Source organism: Solanum verrucosum, unplaced genomic scaffold (genome assembly GCF_900185275.1).
Source record: "Solanum verrucosum unplaced genomic scaffold, falcon-dt-bn FXZP01000133.1, whole genome shotgun sequence".
NCBI lineage: Eukaryota > Viridiplantae > Streptophyta > Magnoliopsida > Solanales > Solanaceae > Solanum > Solanum verrucosum.
Genome location: NW_026020355.1, coordinates 1,691,167 through 1,706,612, shown reverse-complemented (window position 1 = coordinate 1,706,612; position 15,446 = coordinate 1,691,167). Strand labels below are relative to the sequence as shown.

At 33.4% G+C, this 15,446-nt stretch overlaps 1 pseudogene; it reads right to left on the bottom strand.

The window, feature by feature from the left end:
* Window positions 1-6,646: 6,646 nt before the first annotated feature.
* On the bottom strand, window positions 6,647-15,446 carry LOC125837691 (E3 ubiquitin ligase PQT3-like; annotated as a pseudogene).

The window sequence follows — 15,446 nt, the reverse complement described above, 5'->3', positions numbered from 1 at the left end:
AAAATTGTGAGTTAATATGTCACAAAATAAAACTAATCCATACAATAAATTAGGATTTTTTTTTGACAACCAAGTTGCATTTACCTAAAGGACCAAATTCACCCATTAAACAACTGTCGAGGAATGGAAAGAACTCGATTTGAATTCGTCCACTTTCTCTTTCAACAAACAAAAAGAAAAATAGGGGGAAGAAACAATGAAAAGATGTATGAACTGTACGTTGATTTGAAGGGGAAAAATATACTTCAACCCAATCAACTATTATTTTTATTCTACTTTTAACATATCAAGAAAACACAATTAAATGTTTTCATGTTTTATCCTTAGTAATAAATACTTTTTTTTCAATTAATAGGGATAGTATGATAAAACACTTATATCAATAACTATTTTCTTAATAGGTATGTCAAGTCAAATAGTGACATCTGGCAAGTAAAAATGAACGGAGAGAGTAATGTTTATTTTCATTATTATTCAAAATTTATTAAATTTATTATTATATAACAATAAAAAATATATAATTTTATGTGACGATCAATCTAATGTAATTACGTTGCTGCCTTACTTTTTTCATTTTGCTTTTACTTATTATTTAATAACTTTATTTTTCCTTTCACCCACTTCTTATAATTATAATAACTCCACCATACCATACCCAATGAAACCTCTTGATTCCATAATTTTAATATTATGATATTTAATATGTCTTGGTATGCTTGTTTTTTTTTTTTTCATTTTTGATATTTATATTTAAAAACTATTAAAAATCTCATGCTAAATATATAATTACATATATAATACTGACACTTATATAATTTATATAAACTAATATAAGTACATTAACACTAATTGTTAGATGTTGAATCTCTGAGTACTTTATATTGATTAATTTTTTTTTAATTTTATGTAATTAATTAACGAAGGAAATTGCTTGTACTTTCTTTTGAATATCTCTACATGTTTAAAATGTTTCTTAAAAAGTCAGAGTCATAATTTCTAGTACATAATTATATGTAAATGGAAGTAAAACAAGTTATAATTATCAATTACAATACAACAAAATACTAAAACCGAACTTAAGAATATCAAATCATACCAAATTTAATTTGATATTGAAATAATATAATATTTTTATAAACTAAAAATTAAAATTATCTTATAAAATTTTCAATATTATACCATGCAAAAACCTAATACCCTACCTTTTTTTAGTAATATTATTAGCTTGTTCTTGATCATTATATTCATTATATTAATGTTCTCTTAGTTTCATATTAGATGGGTACTTTTTACTTTGCATAGTAATTAAGATCAATTTTACTGTTTTTCTCTTTGATCAAATCAAAGCACATAAAACTAAGTTAGAAAAAGAATACATAAAGTATAGAAATAGCTAGTATTGAGAATTGTTTACCTTACAAATGTCATATTAATTGTAGAGATAAAACAAGAAAAGTTTAATTAACTATATCTTGTTTTAGTAAATGATCAAGTAATATGAGATAATTATTTTTAATAAAATGTCCATTTAATATGGACGGAGAGAGTACAATACAATGTAATTATGATATATAGTAAATTGATATGTAAAAACCATCTCATTATAACCTGTTCACGTAAACCAGTTTCAAACAAGTTTTGGATCATAACTTGTTCACATAAACCAATTTCAAAACAAGTAAATGGCCCTGACAAAGTATCTCTACAATCTAGAGACCTGGTTTCATGGTTAAAACTAGATTCAAATTCAACACCGAACAAAATTGATTAAATAAATTAAGTTTTTATATGATTTTGATTTTGGTTTAATTTAAGTTTTAATAAATCAATAATATTTATTTTGTTTGATTTTATTGAAAACAAGTAGAATAAAAAATTGAAACAAATTAATATGTTATATATATAAATTTTATAATTATATATTTATATATAATGTATTAATTTTATAAATAATTATAAATACTTCATATATTTTTTGATAAAATTTTATTTATCTCTAAAATGAACTTACACCTTAAACCCATTCATTAAAAGAAACAAACTATGACATTTATCTTTATATATCAGCTTTATTCACTTGATTAAAGCTTATAGATATTAAGAAATTCTCCATATTCCAAAAAAGACTATAATCACTACAATAAAAGGTTAATAACGGATTATAAGTTGAAAATTTCTTCTGGTTGTTGAAAAAATATATATATCATTATGTTCTTAAAAACCAGCCAAACACGCTATCAACACCTACTATTAAATATTGGTATTATTATAAAAGTAAGTTCAGCCACTCTTGACACAATTTTTTTTGACAAAAATATGCCCAGCTAAAACATAAAACAACTTCAACAATCAATGCTAAATTTCAAAGTTTTGATAAGGGAAATCCGAACACACTGTTAAGAGTTTGAAGGTCTCTTGCAAGTGAAAATCTGGCATCGTATACTGGAGTTCAAAACTCTTATCGTGAAACGCCAACACACACTGTTGAAATCCCCACCCCCATTTTCTAAAGAGAAAACTACAGTCCAGAATTTTTGATTCATCTGGAGTGTTAGATAGTGTATTTTAAAATACATACATATACTTAAATTTATACACCATGTATAAACAAGTGTATATGTAAAATAAATATATTTGATAGTACCCTATATATCCCTTTAGAAAAAATAAATATTCTAGTGCAGTTTTTATAACGAGGCTTATTCAAACTCCTGGACAAAACAAATTGAACTCTGAAGTCCTCGAGTTCAAAAGATGTTCGAGAGCGAAGAAAACCTTTTCACATGATACCTCTTTTGAACTCCAAATCACAATCATGAAGAGTGACAACGTAAATATTTCTCTATCTCACTAATAATACCTATTTCAAACTCTATCATGAAAATTTATAGAGTTCAAATTCCATAAATTGTTCATGAAAATTTAAAAACCAACCACTTCTCAAAATTTACTAGCCATCCACCTAATTTTATCAAGTATTCGATTGCCTACACAACGAATGAGCCCATTGCTTTCTCTTTTTGGGGTATGGGATTACGAGGGTTTTGTGGGGGTGTCTTTGTCCTTAATAATTTTTATTTTTTTATGGCGAAGATAAACAAAACTGTGCCATTAAATCGTTGGGGGAGGTATCCCCAAGAAGCAATTGGAGTGGCTTGTAGAGCTATCAATATAGGTATATGCTCAGTCCATCCGTAGAAATTTAAGGAGTTGGCTTGGACTGACCCATTATTTTGGTAAAAGCCAGAAAAGGTTAAGCTCAATGCACCACAACGTGGATTACACGCCACGTCGTGGCAGGCTAGTCCACTGTTTTAAGAAAAATATTTATTTTTTATTTAAATTTTAATCTTAAAATGTTAACATAAATATCTACAAGATGAAGATGTTGCTATACAAGTATCTTGAGTACAACTATATAAGAAAATGATATTGAACATAAAATCTATGTGAAACAAAATAACTTTTAACATAATATATACTTACTTAAACCAAGTAGAGACATTAATAAAGCAAACTAAATAATTAAAGAATAACAATATAACTAGCTAAATTGAAATATTAACTTGTAATATTTACATATGATGATTTAAGTAAACGTAGAGTTTGAATTATTCTTGTTATTTACTTATTTTTACTGTTCTACTTTATTTATTTTTTACTTAACCCATAAGCCGGCCTAACCAGCTTGCTCAAGCTCCACTAACCAGTAAACTTATTCAGATTAGGCTAAAAAGCTTTGTTCTTAAATTATTTTCAATAATCTTAGCCCAATCTTATTAAATTGCGAATTGGATCGATCCGGTGTAACAAACTTACCCCGTATCAACAACTCTAGTGGCTTGAAATCAAGCAAAGCTCAGATACTTTTGAGCAAGCTTGGACTAATCGATCTGTATGTCTAAGCTCCTGATGTATGAGAGTTAAATACCACAAATTTTTACCCTCATTAAGTAATAAATTCCAGCCAGAGAATATACTTGAATACATTAATTGTATTAAAAACACATGTAACATATTTACTTAATTGATTATGGCCGGTAAACATGGGATGTATGATTAAGTTTTCCCCCAAAGATTAGTTGGTTACAGTTGCCTCTTCCTCCCACTAATATGGTCTCAACCTACCTAACAATAACTCAATAACTCTCTTTGAAACACTGACAACAAATGTACTTGTATGTGGTACACTGCACAAGCAACGTACGTGGATGACATTGATAGCACGACAATAATGTCTCACAGGACATGTGCATGCATGCAACAAACACAGTTACTTAGATCTCAGTAAAAATTAAGATCATCTTTTTTTTTTAATGATTGAGGTATTTGTGCCTACTTTTTCACCACTCGATTAATTTTACATAATATTTGCCACCTCCCATCCGTAACAAGTATTAGATAATTCTGTCCAGTAAAATTGAAACAAATGAAACCTAGTAGTTTTTTTTATCTCCACTAAATTTTAAATCTAAGACCTCAAAATTTTCAATCACATGGCCACGCCTTAGTGAAAATTAGGGAGATTTGTGTCAGACAACATGCATGCAGTATTGTCGGACCACTGAGATATCACGACTTCGAAAAAGTCTCAAGTTGACATGAATTTAACATTTCTTTCTGAGCTTTAATTCCTAACAATCTGACCCTTTATTTTACCTATTGTTATTATAAACGCATTTCATGAATTGTATCTTAATACAGGTCATAACCACCATTTCTGGTAACTATTTACTTAATTTTGATGTTCTACTTTATTATTTATTTATTTGGCCCACAGACTAGTCCAACCCACATTGCTCAAGCCCTCAAACCAGCAAACGTACTTAGGTCTAGGCTAAAAAGCTTTGTTCTTAAACATTTCAATAATTTTAGCTCAACCCTATGAAAATCACAAGTTAGATCGAGCTAGCCCAAAAAACCTAGCTCGTTTCAACAGCTCTAGTGGCTTGGAATCAAGCAAAGCTCAGGTACTCTTGAGCAAGCCTGGAATAATCTAAGCTCCTGATGTATGGGAGATAAATACGACAAATAAGTCCTCCCCTTCCTGAATCATGAGCCATATGTCACATATTGTATCAAAAAGAGACATTAGGAGAAACACACGTCACACTCAATATTACATCAAAATTATATTTCTTTACCCTGATTAAGTAATAAATTCTAGTGTGAATATACTTGAATACATTAAATGTATTAAAAGCACATGTAACATATTTACTTAATTAACTAGGGTAAAGATGTGGTTAAGTTTTTCCCCAAACATTAGTTGGTCACAGTTGCCTCTTCGTCCTACTTAATATGGTCTCAACCTAAATACTGACAGCAATGTACTTGTATGTGTACACCGTACAAGCAACTACGTGGATGACATAGATAGCACGACAATAATGTCTCACAGGACGCGTCCATGCATGCAAGAACCCACAGTTTCTTAGATATCCGTAAAAATTCGGGAGACATGCTGTTCATGACAATTTTCACATACCTTGACTAATTAATTCTACAGGATATTTGTCACCTTTGTATCAAGTAATTGTCTATCAAAACTAAAGACAAGACAAATAAAAGGAATCACCTAATGTTTTTCAATCACTTTATTGATTACTAGGCCAAAAAATTAAAGAGGTGTCAAACGACATGCATGTAGTATTGTCGGGGCACTGAGATATCATGACTTTGAGTAAGGGCTTACGTTGATATGAATTTAATATTTCTTTTACTTTCAGATATATATGTTAAGTTGTGATGGGCTGATGGCTTAAACTAAAAAAAAAAAGATAAATATGTTGTGAGCTTTAATTCGTAACAATCTAACCCTTTTTCTTAGCTTAAAACGCTCGATTTCATGCACTGTATCTTCATACAGGTCATATCCACCATTTAGAACTTATTTTGGTGACTTTGGTTGGAACCGAAGTAGTTCAGAGAAGTTTCTGAAACACCATCTTGCCATTTTGGAAGGTTAAAGAATAAATTAGCAAACGGTTGATTCAATGCAGGTAAAGGTAGGCCCTTTGGACGGTCTGTTACAACACAAATGCCACTAGTACTTTTAGATGATTGATCATGTGTATTGTCAGTGCACAGATTTGGAAGTGAGTATTTTCAGTAAGTCCTTACAAGTACTTCGTTGGGGATAGTATGACATTTACATGGAAGGTTTTATGAATCTAAGATACTTGTGCACCGAGTTGTCCGGGATAGTGAAATCATGAAAGGTTCTACATATCTGAGATACTTTGTGCATCGCATTGTCCTTGGATAGTGAAATCATGCAATGTTCTATAAATCTGAGATACTTTGTGCATTGAGTTGCCCTTGGTAGTGAAAGGTTCTACAAATCTCAGATACTTTGTGCACCAAATTGCCCTTGGTAGTGAAATCATGGAAGGTTCAACACACCTGAAATACTTTGTGCACAAGTTGCCCTTGGGTAGTGAAATCATGGAAGGTTATACAAACCTGAGATACTTTGTGCATCAAGTTACCCTTTCCCTTTGATAGTGAAATCATTAAAGGTTCTACAAGCACTTATGCATCTCTACATCTCACGAACATATCGCAAGATAACTTTATTGTAATTTATGTCATCATACTATTTTAGTTTATTTTTAAGAGTATCTTGGTAATTATCATTTTATGCATGTGTTGATCGATCTAGTTGGCTGCTAGACGGAAGTGATAGGCTTTCCAAATTAAGTGAATAGGACTTAATTGCAGTAAGCATTAGAAAGCCTATTCTAGATCCATGTTAGAGAACATACCTCAAATCAGCTTCCATACCTGTGTCCAAAACGATGGTTGGGCAGCATATAAAATGATCCAAAATACTATTTGTAACCAGATGGCTTCTGGTTAAAACCTTTGTCTAGCAGCCAGACCTCACACTAAAGAAGTGAAGAGGATTACAGTTACGTAAATGAACAGGGTTAGTCATGATGTACTTTCCAAAAGCCGGTTACTCTACAGATATGTATCAACAAAGCCAACCATTCTACAGATCTGTACCAACAAAGCAAACAGATTGCAAATTAGATCCTAAAATACCTATGTATTTTATAAGTTGCAGAGATCTACATATTTCCATCGTCTATTGGGATATAAAAGACCATATACCAATACTACAACAATGCCAAGCTGATACAAGGTACATATTCAAAAGGAAACAGGAAGCTGATTGTTCACCTACACTGATGTATGTGCAACTTCAGTTACAAGTTCACATTCACCACTCTCAATGATCTCTCTTTCGCTTGTGATGATAACCATCTCTGCAATCTTCATAAGAGCCGTTTTCTTGTTGTCACGAACCTCATCGGTGGAGTGTCTTGCATGGTGCCTGGAGTGCTTTGCATCATGCCCAAAACCCCTCCTCTCTTTGGATCGTGCCATCTGATGCACAGGTGTAGTAGGTTCTAGTGCAGAACTTGGGATATGCTTATGATGAGAGTCTCTTTCATGACGCTTTCTTGAGTCCCGAAAATGGTGTTGATGAATTTCTCTCCTACGCCTATCAGAACTACTAGGAAAACCATCATTAGACCTGTCAGAGTGACGAGTCACCTTGTCTCTACTAGTAGATGAGGAATGATGACTTTTCTCCCTTCTTTTCTCAACATTGAGCTGCTTTCTGTGTGTTTTGCGAGCAAAGCGATCCTCAGAACAATTTGTACCTGGTTCCCTCTCCTTGTGGAACTTTCCTGTTGCTTCTCGATCGTCCTTTGGGAAATGCTCCTTAAAGTTAGACTCAGCTTGGCAATATTGCCCACTGTACAAGGGTAGTTTTAATTAAAATCATAGTTTAATCAGAAATACATGAAAAAGAAAGTAACTAAAAGAAAACTATACAAGGATGAGAGGGTGGAGGCAGGATACAGGCAAAAGAAAAATGACAAGTACTGAAATAAAAAACTCACTGATGTTGTGTTCTAAATTCTCAACTTATTCCAGAGAAGGACAAAGGAAATAGCAAAGTTCTTCAAAGGAAAGCGTGAATAATTACCTAGCATACAATATGTTGTGCCAAAAATATTGAGGGGCACAGGGAAAGCACTAGAATACTTGGACAGATATTAATGTGGTAAAGGAGAACCTTGTAATATACTTTGAAGGAAAAGAACTGCACCTTTTTACTTCAGCTGGACAGCAATCAAGAGTAAAAATGTATAGTGGTTTAGACACAAGGACAGATGTCAATGAATTTAATATCCTATAACACTCAAATGTGGAGTTAAGTTTGTTAAGGATCAAAACCCGACGTCGGAAAAAGTAGCAATTTTTTAAAATCATATATTTACCCGTTGTCAAACCTGCTGTAACTCAAAGTGTGACGTCTGACAAGAAGACAAATCAATAATAGGAGCCATAATCAGCAAAAACAAGGCAGATACTTAAGAGCAACGAAAGGAGAGAGATATTGACTTTTATAGATATTTCATGTTAATCTTGAATTCAGCAATTGCATAAAACAATTTACACGTAAAAGTACTAAGAGACAAGACGCTAACGAAATATATTTGGTCAGATGATCCCATTGTTGCTTGCTCTATGTTCAGATGATCCCATTGTTTCTTGCACTCAGTGTTTGAGTGCTCAGACAAAGGAAAAGGATGCATGCAAACATGAATCGGCAACTACTTACGAATGTGATAATTCAGAATTTGAGAGGATGGAAAAGGAGAGGCCGGAGAGACTAATTTAACCATTTAGCTAAAGATGACAAACTGCATCACATCCACTCCAAATAATGCATTACGTCAAGCTAACATCCAAAAGCAATCAATGCGAGATAAGATTTGGAAGACTATTTCCTGTTTTGGATATTGCGAGAACAAATAAACCCGTGTCGATTGCATTCTACTATTGATTTATATAGCTAAAATTACCTTCCCATTTTTTCATTCTGAATTCTCCTGTTATCTTCAGCAAGCTGGGTGCCCATGTACTCATATTGGTTCAATGGGAGATCATCTCTGTTTCCAGCTGGAAGTGCCATACCATCCATTCTCATGATTTCTCTGCGAGAAGTTTCCAAGGTCGCAAATTCATTTGCATCAATTTGAATTTTACATGATAATGGACGCCCATCTATAGATAAACGGCGTCGAGAAATCATTGAGCTACAAAGGCTAATCAAACGAAGAACTGACTTACCCACGTAGACGCATGCCAGCATGCATAGATGGCATATAAGGAGGAACATAAGCAGGTGCTGGGGGAACCATACCAGCATTAAATGAAGCATTTCCAGCATTATCATACATATTTGCAAATGGCCGTGGTGTGGAATACGTATTGTTATTCCAGTAAGGTGATGAATAGGTTGGAAATCCTCCTGTAAGCATGAGGTTTCCTGATTCAAGCACAGCCAAAGCAAAAACATTACACATAACGCTCTGCCTATAAAGTGAATTAACCAAACAAAAGGTCTACCTGTTTGAAGCATTGGATTTGGATTGGAAGCAGGAGCAGAGACTCTGTTGACATGTTCAGGAGAACCATACACGTAACAACTAGGGTCCTAAGAACCAAAAACCACCGTCAGTTTATGCCTATAGGTCCAACACCACAACATGACTAAGTAAATACTTATCATTTTTCTTTCCCACTCAGTATAAATGATCGTATATCTTTCTGTTGCTATCTATCTTGCTATCACTGATCATATAGACCAAAAATTGTTGTATAACTCCAACATAGCCAGGATAAGAAGGTAATGCTTTTTTTTTTTTTTTATTTCATTAAGCTAAAAAACATAAGTTAAAGTTATCCAGCCAAAGAGGGGTTCTTTAAAGAAAGACAAACTAAAGGGAGAATTATAAATGTGATTATGTGAAAATCTGAATTGAGGAAAGATGTGTGATGTTTACTCTAAACCAAACAAAAGATCTTACACACTTAGGGTGAAGTTCATAAGAATGCAGACATATAAAGGTATAGTTCATCTCAAAGTCCCAAGATATGGACATGATAATGAAAGCCTTAGTACTACTGCAAATGTTTCTGATGATTCATCACATAATTTACACTTCAAGGCATCTCAATGTCCTGCGCCTTTAGAGTTATAATATATTTGAATGCATGTACATGCACAGTAAATAATTTGTTCATGTTTGTAAAATGTCAAGCCCAAGCAATAAATGTGCATCCAACTATTTTCAAAATCACCAACGGTGCATCATTTATCAGAGTCAACTATTGCAATAAATGACACAATTTAGGAGCATATTCACACTCATTTAGGAATTTTCAATAGCATATTTCTTACCTAAAACGAAGTGTTCTTCACATATAAAAGAAAGATCAGATTTTCGAGAAAGAACATTTCCTTCTCATATTTTCTTATCCTCACTTTTGTATAATAAACATTGCTTACACCCATATAGAGATATTTAGCTTGAATATACCCCTGACAGAAGGGTAATTTAGCCTGGATTCCAGGTTGCATGTCAGGGGTTACCCTAAAAAACAATAAAATGGTACTAAGCATGCTGACAAAAGTGGTACCGTACCTCCATAATACCAGCAGGCGGAAAATTCATGTTCCCACCTGCATCAAGACATGATTTCTGGTCAGTAATAAAAGATCTGTTATTAATGAGCAAAAACCAGAATTAAGCTATCAAAAGTTCATGATATTAATTCATAATGCCAGTGGCACATGTAAAGAGCCAGTGCAAGCAGTAAATCCTACCTCTTGTGTCACACCACGGGCCTGTATTCTTCTTGATGGAAGAATCTGCAATCAAATAGTCAGTGAGTAACTACAGCAAAACCACTATATAAACAAAGAATAACATTGTAGACAAAGCAAATATGAGGAGTGCAAAAAGTAATACAAATCTCAATATTTTAGCAAGCAGTGATATAGCTTGTTTTAGTCGAGAGAAAATCAATTTGAACAGTATTTAGTTCATTTTTACATTTTTTGTCACAACATAATAGGTAAGGACAAAAACCTTTATAAAATATCCAATGCTCTAGAACATGGCAAAAAAGTTACTGAACATAACTAGATAAAAGAATAGATAATGGGTTCAATCAAATTTAAATTCAAATCTATGTAAGATACCGATTGCAAAATAAAATCAAATATCTTGAGTAATGATTACAAACCAAAGTTAATTTTGGTTACAAATGCAGAAGAAATAGCTAGGAAAAATGGTCAGTTATGAGCTAATACCTTCATCTTGATCATGGGAATGAAGCAAATTAAGAGGCTTGCTTTCAGCCTCAAAATATTCTGGGTCATCATGTATACTTGGAAAATTCCAATGATTAGCATATTGACCTCTTCCTCCATCTATTTGTTGCATTATCCTAGACAACGCTTTTTTCCCAACAGGTGGGACTACCATAACTTGATTGGATCCTTTTCCAGTAGCTGAGGGTGAATGAGGCATCTCCGGTTCCCGTTGCGCAACAGTTACAGCACAACAAATATCCTTCACCTGATTGCCAGATTCACCATCTGCACCGAGAAACAGGTCAGTCACACCTCATTCACTACTAGTCTCTATTCAAGATTCACAATTCTCATGTAGCAATCATTTTCACCTGGAACATGTCTGCGTAAAGCATTTTCTGACTCAGTTGCAAGAAAATGCTCAATTGTTTGCCTGAGAGATATATTTGGTAGCAGATCTTCCACTCTACATCTGCTAGAAGAACATTTTGGGCACTTCGCCTTTTCTAGAAGAACCAGACGAATGCCTGCAGGTACATTCATCCAGAAAAAGTAGAAGTATATTCTCAATGCTCAAATCATTATTATCCAAGAACACAATATGCTCAAAAAGAGATTTGGTAAGTAATGACAAATGCAAAGAGTGAATATAATACTCATGAAACATGCATTTCAGAAGAAACAAATGCATAACGGAAGCAAGCACAGATGAATAGACAAAATTGCTCAATAATGCATATACTGCTCACATTTCTCACAAAAACTGTGCTGGCAGCAAGGTATCATCACAGCATCCTTAGAGAAGATATTACACAGAGGGCATTTCAGTTCGTCCGGTAAAACATTATTGCGAAAAGCTGGAAAGTTGGAGTGTATCACCCTTCAACCATAAGACAACAAACATCAGCATGCTTATGGGCTAAAAGGAATGACTAAAATAGAAGATAGATAATGCAATACTTGTGCAATGTCCGCGCATCAGGAGTTTTTAGTTCAGGTAACTTTGTTGGGATCTTGCTATGGTTAGAACCTGAGATAAACATTCATGATTCAACCATTTTTTTTCAAATGAGAAGAAAAAAGACAAAACAAGACACCTTCCAAGAGATACACGACAATAAGACCAACCTCTTTGGATTGCCTGATATAAGCCTCTTGAATCAAGATTTTGATACTGAAACCTGGATGTATCAAGGAGAATCACATTAGTCACACCAACCGTGTATTCATGCAAACATTATTTAGCATGGTCCCATTGACAAGATTAGGATGTCCAGGTGCCACCCTCAGATTAGGATGCTCTCTTACAACTAATATTTGTACACATTTTCTATACTAGAGAAATTGTTTCGGGTGCAATAAAATCTAACTTACTTTCCAAAAGAGAAGGTTAAGAATCTTGAATGAGCCATTACCTAATATGTAAAACGCTTCCTTCCATGGAATATGAAGCTGTAACTTGTTGTGTCTAAAATAAAACTTAAGGAGGTATGGTTCTGTAGGTTTTACACCAATACTCTTTAACATTTTACTAGAAATGTTAGTTTTACGACATCAAGTTTGAATCCGAACCAACTCTTTTTTTGGGTTCAAACAATAAGGGAAATTCAAATGTATCAAACAGTACAGCTACCAAGAAAAGATTCATAAGAATTATACTTTTTTTTCCTGAAACTTGAGTCATACAGAAATCGCTAATCAGACAATATATAGAAAGACAATGATTAGGATCACCAAATATAGTGCCTCAATCACTATTTTACCATTTTCATAAGTGTAAACCACAATGTGCGTTTACTAGAGAATAGTGAATCGTGGTATATATTATACATTCTATGTAGGTTTTTGAGTTTGTTTCATGTTAAGAACATTTTTCAGAAATAGTACTAGGAAGAATATACTTTGGAATAATTTCAGGGTCATACGTCAATTAAGTGGGCAAGAGTGTTTTTTAGGAAGAAAACACTTTGGAATAATTTCAGGGTCATATATCAATAAAGTGGGCAAGAGTGTTTTGTTTTTGTAAGTCAAAATTTTCATCAAGAAACACTAACTGGTATCAAAAGTTTGCATATGTTGGTCATAAGACTTGACCCGAGTCATACATAGGTATCTATGAAGTTTAGAGGAAGAAAAGTCGTAAGCTAATCTCTTTTTACTTTTTTTCACCTTACTTATAAAAGAGGAACACAAAATTATATATGCCAAATATTGAGGAGCAAAGAGTTCCTCTTTGGCATGCCTGGGGCTTCAATTAAACTGCTCACATTCCCTATCCCCTCCAATGTTCAAATGGCCTACGGGACAAACATTCAGCTTATACAAGCTGCCTAAGATAAAAATACAATATTCTATTTGGTCACTCAGCTTGATTAACCCAGAATAAATCATATCTTTCGGGATCTTGAAGTATTGGTAAAATTATCATTCTGCCGCTGGAAACAAGAAAAAAACATAAATTTAACAAAGTGTATATACTTGTAGGAAATTCTTAAGAGTGTGCAATGTAACACATTGATTTAACAAGCTACCATTCTTCTTCCTTTTCAGTTCAACATTATTTAATTATAAAGCATAAGTAATCCACTGACTAGCACTTACTTATTCAGTGTGGCTAAAATAGTACACAGAAGCATATATGTGAAGCATTAGTTTTCCAAGCTGCTTCTATTTAATTCTTTCTAATACATTTTCCTGGTGGTGAATTAGGGGGGTGGCAAATCTTTAGTAATGTTACTAAATGAACCAGAGGTATACTCTTTTGCTGAAGAGAAACTTACTCCAAATTATTAAAGAGAAAGTCAGAAATAATATACCTTGGACCTGAGAGGTACTCTTTCTCAAAGTCCCAGTAGTTCTGCTGATCAAATCCCTCAGCCAGCGGAAAAAAGTCAGCCCCAAAGTCATGAAACTCATTGACTTGCGCATCCTGTAACATATGCAGTATATTAGACAACTCGTGCACAATAAATTTTGGGTTTCTAAGTGACTATCTACAAAGGAAAAAAGTAACAGATACCATGAGTGTGGCAAGTAAAAATGGCAACCACACTTACCACCTGATTCATACGATCAACATCTTTCAACCCTAAATCCTTCATGGTACCAATTGGTGGCCTGTTACCGTGTCAAATCATATGAGAGACTTCAGAAAGCAGAAACAAACTTAAATGACAGATATTATTAAAGCACCTCAGTATCTAGACAAATACATTGTTCTGCGAAGCATAAGAATCATGACTGACACCATAGTGCTCCAACTAAAATAATTAACAATAAATGCCATGATAACAATACAAAGCCCATCCAATATTAAACATCAATTTTCTTTTATACAGTTCCCAAGCTAATTTAATCTCATACAATACATCCAAGTTAGTCATTGCATTGAAAACCTCACAACACACTTTTACAGGAAAAAATGAGAGAATTTAAGTTATAAAAGGAATTCAATCGACCTAATACCTAATAAGACATATAGTAGTAAAAGTTCTCAAAAGGATTTTGCATTTGCAAATAGTAAGAACTCACTTAACAGTTGAGGGAGTCGTTCCAGCAGGAACTCTCCTGATAATTACACTTGACCCACTCGCAATCTGAATACTTTCGTCATTATATACTGCAACCACAAACACAAGAAATGTAGATCGAAATCAGACTTTGTGTAAATTCCAGTGGATTGTAAGATACAAAACACACACATGAAAACACATAAATAGAAATGCAGATATATCTTTAACTCTAATCAGCATATAAAAATTATAACGTCACTAAATTTCAGGAAACTTCTTTCTCTATCAATCTATCTCTATCTCTATATATAGATATATATCAACCTATCTATCTCAATCAATCAATCAAACAATCTACACACATTAAAAATACATTTCAACACTAAAATAAAAATGTATGAACATATACACACTACCTATACATAGATATATATAGCTGTGAATTAATAAAAAAAAGTTCAGAAACATATATGTATATCCACACAGACACTTACACATGTGTAGGTTCACCAGAAGCAACCGGTGTGCATAAAAATGGTAGGAGAAACAAAAACAGAAGGAAAAAAAATTGACTGACCTTCTCCGGAGAGGGCATCGGAGAAAACGAGATCGAAATCCTGCCCAATGTTGAGCTTTTTCAGGCGGGCGATCTTCAACATCAGTTCTCCTAAAGATATAGAGGTCCGGCCATCTATATCAACAGAATCGAAGTTTAAACAGCTTCTGAATTTGAAGCGAATCGACAT